Below are 10,118 nucleotides of genomic sequence, written 5' to 3'. Positions count from 1 at the left end.
AGTTTTGCAATGGAAGAATGTGCAAAGTAGAAGTAAAAATAATGGGGTGCAAAGGAGCAAAATAAATAAATAAATAAAATACAGATGGGAAAGAGGTAGTTGTTTGGGCTAAATTATAGGTGGGCTATGTACAGGTGCAGTAATCTGTGAGCTGCTCTGACAGTTGGTGCTTAAAGCTAGTGAGGGAGATAAGTGTTTCCAGTTTCAGAGATTTTTCTAGTTCGTTCCAGTCATCGGCAGCAGAGAACTGGAAGGAGAGGCGGCCAAAGAAAGAATTGGTTTTGGGGGTGACTAGAGAGATATACCTGCTGGAGCGTGTGCTACAGGTGGGAGATGCTATGGTGACCAGCGAGCTGAGATAAGGGGGGACTTTACCTAGCAGGGTCTTGTAGATGACATGGAGCCAGTGGGTTTGGCGACGAGTATGAAGCGAGGGCCAGCCAACGAGAGGGTACAGGTCGCAATGGTGGGTAGTATATGGGGCTTTGGTGACAAAACGGATTCCACTGTGATAGACTGCATCCAATTTGTTGAGTAGGGTATTGGAGGCTATTTTGTAAATGACATCGCCAAAGTCGAGGATTGGTAGGATGGTCAGTTTTACAAGGGTATGTTTGGCAGGATGAGTGAAGGATGCTTTGTTGCGAAATAGGAAGCCAATTCTAGATTTAACTTTGGATTGGAGATGTTTGATATAGGTCTGGAAGGAGAGTTTACAGTCTAACCAGACACCTAAGTATTTGTAGTTGTCCACGTAAGTCAGAGCCGTCCAGAGTAGTGATGTTGGACAGGCGGGTAGGTGCAGGTAGCGATCGGTTGAAGAGCATGCATTTAGTTTTACTTGTATTTAAGAGCAATTGGAGGCCACGGAAGGAGAGTTGCATGGCATTGAAGCTTGCCTGGAGGGTTGTTAACACAGTGTCCAAAGAAGGACCGGAAGTATACAGAATGGTGTCGTCTGCGTAGAGGTGGATCAGAGACTCACCAGCAGCAAGAGCAACCTCATTGATGTATACAGAGAAGAGAGTCGGTCCAAGAATTGAACCCTGTGGCACCCCCATAGAGACTGCCAGAGGTCCGGACAGCAGACCCTCCGATTTGACACACTGAACCCTATCAGAGAAGTAGTTGATGAACCAGGCGAGGCAATCATTTGAGAAACCAAGGCTGTCGAGTCTGCCGATGAGGATGTGGTGATTGACAGAGTCGAAAGCCTTGGCCAGATCAATGAATACGGCTGCACAGTAATGTTTCTTATCGATGGCGGTTAAGATATCGTTTAGGACCTTGAGCGTGGCTGAGGTGCACCCATGACCAGCTCTGAAACCAGATTGCATAGCAGAGAAGGTATGGTGAGATTCGAAATGGTCGGTAATCTGTTTGTTGACTTGGCTTTCGAAGACCTTAGAAAGGCATGGTAGGATAGATATAGGTCGGTAGCAGTTTGGGTCAAGAGTGTCCCCCCCTTTGAGAGGGGGATGACCGCAGCTGCTTTCCAATCTTTGGGAATCTCAGACGACACGAAAGAGAGGTTGAACAGGCTAGTAATAGGGTTGGCAACAATTTCGGCAGATAATTTTAGAAAGAAAGGGTCCAGATTGTCTAGCCCGGCTGATTTGTAGGGGTCCAGATTTTGCAGCTCTTTCAGAACATCAGCTGAATGGATTTGGGAGAAGGAGAAATGGGGAAGGCTTGGGCGAGTTGCTGTTGGGGGTGCAGTGCTGTTGACCGGGGTAGGAGTAGCCAGGTGGAAAGCATGGCCAGCCGTAGAAAAATGCTTATTGAAATTCTCAATTATGGTGGATTTATCAGTGGTGACAGTGTTTCCTATCTTCAGTGCAGTGGGCAGCTGGGAGGAGGTGTTCTTATTCTCCATGGACTTTACAGTGTCCCAGAACTTTTTAGAGTTAGTGTTGCAGGAAGCAAATTTCTGCTTGAAAAAGCTAGCCTTGGCTTTTCTAACTGCCTGTGTATAATGCTTTCTAACTTCCCTGAACAGCTGCATATCACGGGGGCTGTTCGATGCTAATGCAGAACGCCATAGGATGTTTTTGTGTTGGTTAAGGGCAGTCAGGTCTGGGGAGAACCAAGGGCTATATCTGTTCCTGGTTCTACATTTCTTGAATGGGGCATGTTTATTTAAGATGGTTAGGAAGGCATTTAAAAAAAATATCCAGGCATCCTCTACTGACGGGATGAGTTCAATATCCTTCCAGGATACCCCGGACAGGTCGATTAGAAAGGCCTGCTCGCAGAAGTGTTTCAGGGAGCGTTTTACAGTGATGAGTGGAGGTCGTTTGACCGCTGACCCATTACGGATGCAGGCAATGAGGCAGTGATCGCTGAGATCTTGGTTGAAGACAGCAGAGGTGTATTTAGAGGGGAAGTTGGTTAGGATGATATCTATGAGGGTGCCCGTGTTTAAGGCTTTGGGGAGGTACCTGGTAGGTTCATTGATAATTTGTGTGAGATTGAGGGCATCAAGTTTAGATTGTAGGATGGCTGGGGTGTTAAGCATGTTCCAGTTTAGGTCGCCTAGCAGTACGAGCTCTGAAGATAGATGGGGGGCAATCAGTTCACATATGGTGTCCAGAGCACAGCTGGGGGCAGAGGGTGGTCTATAGCAGGCGGCAACGGTGAGAGACTTGTTTTTAGAGAGGTGGATTTTTAAAAGTAGAAGTTCAAATTGTTTGGGTACAGACCTGGATAGTAGGACAGAACTCTGCAGGCTATCTTTGCAGTAGATTGCAACACCGCCCCCTTTGGCAGTTCTATCTTGTCTGAAAATGTTGTAGTTTGGAATTAAAATTTCTGAATTTTTGGTGGTCTTCCTAAGCCAGGATTCAGACACAGCTAGAACATCCGGGTTGGCAGAGTGTGCTAAAGCAGTGAATAGAACAAACTTAGGTAGGAGGCTTCTAATGTTAACATGCATGAAACCAAGGCTATTACGGTTACAGAAGTCGTCAAAAGAGAGCGCCTGGGGAATAGGAGTGGAGCTAGGCACTGCTGGGCCTGGATTCACCTCTACATCGCCAGAGGAACATAGGAGGAGTAGAATAAGGGTGCGGCTGAAAGCAATAAGATTTGGTCGTCTAGAACGTCTGGAACAGAGAGTAAAAGGAAGTTTCTGGGGGCGATAAAATAGCATCAAGGTATAATGTACAGACAAAGGTATGGTAGGATGTGAATACAGTGGAGGTAAACCTAGGTATTGAGTGATGAAGAGAGAGATATTGTCTCTAGAAACATCATTGAAACCAGGAGATGTCATTGCATGTGTGGGTGGTGGAACTAATAGGTTGGATAAGGTATAGTGAGCAGGACTAGAGGCTCTACAGTGAAATAAGCCAATAAACACTAACCAGAACAGCAATGGTCAAGACATATTGACATTAAGGAGAGGCATGCTTAGTCGAGTGATCAAAAGGGTCCAGTGAGTGGAGAGGTTGGTTGGGGGTCACGGCGATTTAGACAGCTAGCCAGGCCATCGGTAGCAAACTAGCATAGGATGGAGGTCTGTTGTTAGCCACCTCTTGCGTTCCGTCAGTAGATTAGTGGGGTTCCGTGTGGTAGAGGGGATTAATCCAAATCACACAACAACAACAAAAATAAAAACAATAGATATAGTTATAGAGGCCCAAGAAGAAAACATAATAATAATAAAAATAAATAAATTGTCCGATTGTCTATTCAGATAGCAGCCGGTAAGACAGCTAACGGTTAGCAGGCCGCAGATGGGCATTCAGGTAACGTCACGACGGAGGAGCCAGCCGGATCTCCTTCGGGTAGGTAACGTCGGCAGTCCAGTTGTGAAGGCCCGGTGGGGCTCCGTGTAGGCAGTTAGACGGGTCCGGATAGGTGACTGCAGCCCAGGAGTGATTGATGGAACTCAGGAGTGATTGACGGAGCTGGCTAGCTCCGGAATAATTTATGTTTGCTCCGGAATCGACGAAAGCCGCTAGTCACACGAATAGCAGCTAGCTAGCTGTGAGATCCGGGTATGAATGTCCAGAAAGCAGTTGACATCCAGGGACATGGAGAGAAAAAATTGGTTCGGTATGTTCCGTTCCGAGCCGCGCTGCGCCGTACAAAACTGGCGATAGATTTTCGAGCTAAAGGATAGCTTATGACCACAAACCGTAGTTAGCTGAATACTAACGATTTGCCAGTAAAGAAGCTAACTAGCTTCTGAACTAGCTTCTGATTAGCTTCTGGATTAGCTTCTGGGCTAGCTTCTGGCTAGCTCCTGGCTAGCTTCTGGCTAGTTTCTGGCTAGCTTCTTGGAGTTTCTGGCTAGCTTCTTGGAGGATTACAGATTTTAGGTAAATAATACTTTTTTATAAATATAAATTGGTGAGGCGGGTTGCAGGAGAGTGTTTTGAAGATGAGTTGATGGAAAATAAAAATAAAATGTATGTGAAAAAGTTGTAAATATATATATATACAGGACACGACAAGACGAGGACAAAAGACGTCTGAACTGCTATGCCATCTTGGTGAATGTTTTGGTGCCATTCCATTCACTCCATTCCAGCCATTATTATGAGCCGTCCTCTGGTGGACAGAGATATTTTTACTCTAAGCACGCTATATTAATGAACTCTCTTTTTCAACACTTTCTCCTCAATGTCGGGATACTTTACACAACCCCAGTGCTCTGTATGACTTATTCCGTAATCATTGCTAGGGCCCTATGTTTTAGAAATTCAAATCAAATGTAACGATTGTCTTCCTTTTCTGATGAGGAATAGGATGGATCGGACCAATGCGCAGCGTGGTAAGTGTTCATGTTATATTTATTAAACCGAACACAAAAATAACTAAGGAAAAAACACGACAAAAACGAAACAGTTCTGTAAGGTGCAACAAAAACACTTAACAGAAAATAACTACCCACAACCCATAGCGGGAAAACAGGCTGCCTAAGTATGGTTCTCAATCAGAGACAACGATCGACAGCTGCCTCTGATTGGGAACCATACCAGGCCAAACACAGAAATACAAAACCAAGAATACACAACATAGAATTCCCACCCCAACTCACGCCCTGACCAAACTAAAACAGAGACATAAAAAAGAAACTAAGGTCAGGACGTGACAGTACCCCCCCACCAAAGGTGCGGACTCCGGCTGCAAAATCTAAACCCATAGGGGAGGGTCTGGGTGGGCATCTGTCCGCGGTGGCGGCCCTGGCGCGGGACGTGGACCCCACTCCACCATAGTCTTGGCCCACTTAAGTGGCACCTTTGGAGCGGCAACCCTCGCCGCCGTCCTCGGTCTGGGGACCCTTGCAGCAGGCCCCAAATAGATGGGAGACTCCAGCAGCGCCGGAGTGAAGGGCGGCTCTGGCAGCGCCGGAGTGAAGGGCGGCTCTGGCAGCTCCTGACTGACGGGCGGCTCTGGCAGTGCCGGAGTAAAGGGCGACTCTGGCAGCTCCGGACAGACGGGCGGCTCTGGCAGCTCCGGACAGATGGGAGAACCTGGAGGGAGGAGACGGAGAGACAGCCTGGTGCGTGGGGCTGCCACAGGACCCACCAGGCTGGGGAGACCTACAGGAGGCCTGGTGCGTGGAGGAGGCACCGGATGGACTGTGCTGTGGGGGAGCACTGGAGCTCTGGTGTGCAGCCTTGGCACCACTCCTCCAGGCTGGATGACCACTTTAGCCCGGACCCTCCAGAGTGCAGGCACAGGTTGAACCGGGCTGTGGGTGAGCACTGGAGATCTGGTGCACACCACTTGCACCTCTCCCTTAGGCTCAATGCCCACATTCGCCCGGCACGGGCGGAGCGCAGGCGTAGGGCGAACTGCACACTCCCAGCACCCCGGAGACACAGCACGCAGCGCCGGCGCAGGATACCCTGGGCCAAAACGGTGTACCGGAGACCAAACACGCTGGGCCGGCACAATATGCCCTGGCTGGATGCCCACTCTCCCATGGCACTTGCGGGGGGCTGGCCTATAGTGCACCGGGCTATGAGCGCGTACTGGCGACACCGTGCGCTTGACCGCATAACACGGTGCCTGCCCAGTACTACGCTTTTTCCGGTAAGCACGGGGAGTTGGCTCAGGTCTATCGCCTGACTCCGCCAATCTCCCCATGTGCCCCCCCCCCCCCCCGTGTGCCACCCCCCTGCCTCTCGTGCCTGTTGCGCTGCCTTACCTCATATCGCTGGCCGCTCAGCTTTCGCTGCCTCCAGCTCTTCCTTGGGGCGGCGATATTCCCCAGCCTGTGCCCAGGGTCCCTTGCCTTCCAGTATCTCCTCCCAAGTCCAGGAGTCCAGAACCCTCTGCTCCAGTTTAACACGCTGCTTGGTCCTTTTTTGGTGTGTAGTTCTGTAACGATTGTCTTCCTCTTCTGATGAGGAATAGGATGGATCGGACCAATGCGCAGCGTGGTAAGTGTTCATGTTATATTTATTAAACCAAACACAAAAATAACAAAGGAGAAAACACAACAAAACCGAAACAGCTCTGTAAGGTGCAACAAAAACACTTAACAGAAAATAACTACCCACAACCCATAGAGGGAAAACAGGCTGCCTAAGTATGGTTCTCAATCGGGGACAACGATGGACAGCTGCCTCTGATTGGGAACAGTACCAGGCCAAACACAGAAATACAAAACCAAGAATACACAACATAGAATGCCCACCCCAACTCACGCCCTGACCAAACTAAAACAGAGACATAAAAAAGGAACTAAGGTCAGGACATGACATAAAATGTTATTTGTCACATGCGCCGAATACAACACCTTACCATGAAAGGCTTACTTACAAGCCCTTAACCAACAATCCAGTTCAGGAAATAGAGTTAAGTAAATATTTACTAAATAAAATACAAATAAAAAGTAACACAGTAAAATTACATAATAATAACTAGACTATATACAGGAGGCCCGTCACCGAGTAAATGTGCAGGGGTACACACACACAATATTCATGTCACATGACCTGGATTTGAACCTTTATTTAAAGCATTTTAACAAACTGTCCTCTTTTCTTTTCATGTCATGTCAGATGGTCCTGCACCACCCTCAGTGTAATGAGAGTCGGGAAGCAAGTTCAGGGAGCGAGTGTTTTAATAAATAAAACACGAACCACAAACAACGCACCGACATGAAAACAGAGTCAATAACACCTGAGGAAAGAACCAAGGGGAGTGACAGATATAGGGACGATAATCAAGGAGGTGATGGAGTCCAGGTGAGTGTCATGAGGCACAGGTGCGCCAGACGATGGTGACAGGTGTGCGGGATAATCAGCAGCCTGATGACCTAGAGGCTGGAGATGGAGTATAGGTGACAGTACCCGCTCCCTGACGCAGCTACAGCCGCAGGATGCCGTCCAAGGGGACGAACCCGGGGATCAGGAGCGGACCGGTCACCCCTGCTAATGTGCGAGAACCTGACACGCCAACTGAGGCACAGGGACCTGACACGCCAGCTGAGGCACAGGAACCTATTGAGTCAGCTGGGGCGCGGCAACCTGACACGCCAGCTGAGGCACAGGAACCTATTGAGTCAGCTGGGGGCGCGAGAACCTGACTCGCCAGCTGAGGCACAGGAACCTATTGAGTCAGCTGGGGCGCGAGAACCTGACATGCCAGCTGAGGCACATGAACCTATTGAGTCAGCTGGGGCGTGGGAACCTGACACGCCAGCTGAGGCACAGGAACCTATTGAGTCAGCTGGGGCGCGGGAACCTGACACGCCAGCTGAGGCACAGGAACCTATTGAGTCAGCTGGGGCGCGGGAACCTGACAGATTGGTTGAGGCAGGGGAGAGTGGCGATCCGGCTGAGGCATTAGAACCTGATGAGCCGGTGGAAGCAGGGTAGCCTGGTGATCCGGCAGAGGCATGAGAACCTGATGAGCCGGTGGAAGCAGGGTAGCCTGGTGATCCGGCTGAGGCATGAGAACCTGATGAGCCGGTGGAAGCAGGGTAGCCTGGTGATCCAGCAGAGGTATGAGAGCCCAAAGAGCCGGAAGAGGCAGGGTAGCCTGGCGATCTGGTTGAGGCATGAGAACCCGATGAGCCGGTGGAAGCAGGGTAGCCTGGCGATCTGGTTGAGGCATGAGAGCCTGATGAGCCGGTGGAAGCAGGGTAGCCTGGTGATCCGGTAGAGGCATGAGAGCCCAAAGAGCCGGCGGAGGCAGGGTAGCCTGGAGATCTGGTTGAGGCATGAGAACCTGATGAGCCGGTGGAAGCAGGGTAGCCTGGCGATCTGGTTGAGGCATGAGAGCCCAAAGAGCCGGCGGAGGCAGGGTAGCCTGGCGATCTGGTTGAGGCATGAGAGCCCAAAGAGCCGGCGGAGGCAGGGTAGCCTGGCGATCTGGTTGAGGCATGAGAGCCTGTAGCAAAAATGGCAGTGTAATTCTACTTTCTGGAAGAAAAGCCATAAAATAAAAGTTAAATCCTAGGTCATGTGACATGATAGCACAAAACACAGGCCTCTAGTCATTCCAACATGACAGGAAGGGACACTTAGTTGTGATATAATGGTAATACTCCTCACGCTTTGCTACAAGACTTTACTAAGTTAATCAGGTCAATTTCTAAATGTCAAACAATAACACCCCACTAGAAGAGGAGGGGGGGAGAAGGGGGGGGGGAGAGAAAGAGAGAAAGAGGAGGGAAGGGAGAGAAAGAGAGAAAGAGGAGGGAGGGAGAGAAAGAGAGAAAGAGGAGGGAGGGGAGAGAAAGAGAGAAAGAGGAGGGAGGGAGAGAGAAGAGAGAAAGAGGAGGTAGGGGAGAGAAAAGAGAGAAAGAGGAGGAGGGGAGAGAAAGAGGAGGGAGGGGGAGAGGAAAGAGAGAAAGAGGAGGGAAAGGGAGAGAAAAGAGAGAAGAGAGGAAGGGAGAAGGGGAGAGAAGAGAAGAAAGAGGAGGGAGGGGAGAGAAAGAGAGAAAGAGGAGGGAGGGGGAGAGAAATAGAGGAGGGAGGGGAGAGAAAGGAGAGAAGAGGAGGGAGGGGAGAGAAAGAGAGAAAGAGGAGGGAGAGGGGAGAGAAAGGAGAAAGAGGAGGGAGGAGGGGAAAGGAGGAGAGTAAGAGAGAAAGAGGAGGAGGGAGAGAAAGAGAGAAAGAGGAGGGAGGGGAGAGAAAGAGAGAAAGAGGAGGGAGGGGGAGAGACAAGAGAGAAGGAGGGTTAGGGGAGAGAAGAGAGAAAGGGAGGGGGGGAGGGGGAGTAGAAAGAGAGAAAGAGGAGGGGAGAGAAAGAGAGAAAGAGGAGGGAGGGGAGAGAAAGAGAGAAAGAGGAGGGAGGGGAGGAGAAAGAGAGAAAGAGGAGGGAGGGGGAGAGAAAGAGAGAAAGAGGAGGGAGGGGAGAGAAAGAGAGAAAGAGGAGGTAGGGGAGAGAAAGAGAGAAAGAGGAGGGAGGGGAGAGAAAGAGGAGGGAGGGGAGAGAAAGAGAGAAAGAGGAGGGAAGGGAGAGAAAGAGAGAAAGAGGGGGGAGGGGAGAGAAAGAGAGAAAGAGGAGGGAGGGGAGAGAAAGGGAAGGGAGGGGGAGATAGAGAAAAGAGAGAAAGAGGAGGGAGGGGAGAGAAAGAGAGAAAGAGGAGGGAGGGGAGAGAAAGAGAGAAAGAGGAAGGAAGGGAGAGAAAGAGAGAAAGAGGAGGGAGGGGAGAGAAAGAGAGAAAGAGGAGGGAGGGGAGAGAAAAGAGAGAAAGGAGGGAAGGGAGAGAAAGAGATGAAAGAAAGGAGGAGGGGAGAGAAAAGAGAAAGAGGAGGGAGGGCGGACGAAAAGAGAGAAAGAGAGGGAGGGGAGAGAAAAAGAGAGAAAGAGGAGGTAGGGAGCGAAAGAGAGAAAGAGGAGGGCAGGAGAGGAAAGAGGAGGGAGGGAGAGAAAGAGAGAAAGAGGAGGTAGGGGAGAGAAAAAGAGAGAGAGGAGGAGGGAGGAGAGAAAGAGGAGGGAGGGGAGAGAAAGAGAGAAGAGGAGGGAGAGGCGAGAGAAAGAGAGAAAGAGGGGGGAGGAGAGAAATAGAGAAAGAGGAGGGAGGGGAGAGAGAAAAGAAGAAGGGGGAGAAGAGAGAGAGAGAAAGAGGAGGGGGAGGGGGAGAGAGGAAAGGAGAAAGAGAAGGGAGGGGGAGAAATCGAGAGAAAGAGGAGGGAGGGGAGAGA

This window comes from Oncorhynchus kisutch, linkage group LG6 (assembly GCF_002021735.2).
Source record: "Oncorhynchus kisutch isolate 150728-3 linkage group LG6, Okis_V2, whole genome shotgun sequence".
In the NCBI taxonomy this organism is placed as follows: domain Eukaryota; kingdom Metazoa; phylum Chordata; class Actinopteri; order Salmoniformes; family Salmonidae; genus Oncorhynchus; species Oncorhynchus kisutch.
The sequence above is the reverse complement of the archived record's forward strand: the minus strand, read 5'-3'. Positions refer to the sequence as shown.